A 1,154-nucleotide genomic window follows, 5' to 3' on the forward strand; every position below is an offset into this window, starting at 1 on the left:
AAACGTGGGTCTGCATGACTTGTTAAAGTATTGAAACGCTTTATATCTTCCTGATAACCATGGTTCAAATAAATACAACAGCACTGCTAACTTACTCCATCACTTTAAATGAACAATTATCATAAAAAATTGCAAAGTACCAGTTGTCCTAAAAGCTCCCAACTCTAAAAATTGATGGAGTTGTGTAAGCAATATTAATATAGGCATCTAATGGGCACAAGGGCAGGAGTAGCTTCATCACCACAGGCATGGGCTGTGAAACAGCATTCCTTGCCTTTAAGGTAAGGTCACTTAGCACTTAATGCCATACAGAAGCAGACCATCTGAGGGATGGGAAAGGGCTTCAGAAGAAAATGGCTGGGATTAGCAATTGGCCAATACCAAAACACAGATATCCATATGCACCACCCTTGGTCTGACCCAGTTTCTCTGTTATATACCCAGAACTGCTGTATTTTGACAAAGTTGAGCAGCTCAGCATGTTTCCTGCCTGTAAGTCCAACCAGGATCCAGAAGATGTATCTTTCTCATCTTCTATCTTAGTCCAGTAAAATACTCCTCAAGGCTCTTGCACATCATGGGCATCCCAGTAAAACACAGAATGGTCACTACTGACCTTGAACCAGAGATCCAGGTTTAAGTCCACATCTCCTACAGCTTAGCAGAGGACGAGCCTGGCTACTGGCTGCTGGCATTTCCACCTCTCTTGCTGAAGCCGTTTCACTAAGCAATGAATTCAGCAGTCACTTATCAGAGAAGGGGGGCTGAGCCCTGCCCTTGTGACCAAGCACCACTAGCACTGGAGCTACAGGTCCCCTTCCAAGGGCCAATTGCTTATTTTGAATGTAAGGACTACTAGTGTTGACACCTGCAACTGCAATGCATGTCTTCCCTTCCTGAACATGTCCCTCTTTGACCCTCTATCTGGCTCAGAAAAATCCTGAATTAAGTCACCTTCAGCAGCAGCTGCAGTGCATGCTCCTCTAGGCAAATCAGCACATGGCTCAGAGCATCCTCCGGGGAGGGCTGAGTTTGAAACCTGGCCATCTCAGCAGCCTCGAGAAGTACTCCAGCCCCCAGGCTGTTACGCAAGTACTCATCACCACATCCTCCGCCAAGTAAACTTCTTTTCTGGCTGTCTCCTGCTCAAAATG

The sequence above is a fragment of the Mesitornis unicolor genome, unplaced genomic scaffold, assembly GCF_000695765.1.
Source record: "Mesitornis unicolor isolate BGI_N332 unplaced genomic scaffold, ASM69576v1 scaffold1680, whole genome shotgun sequence".
Taxonomy (NCBI): Eukaryota; Metazoa; Chordata; class Aves; order Mesitornithiformes; family Mesitornithidae; genus Mesitornis; species Mesitornis unicolor.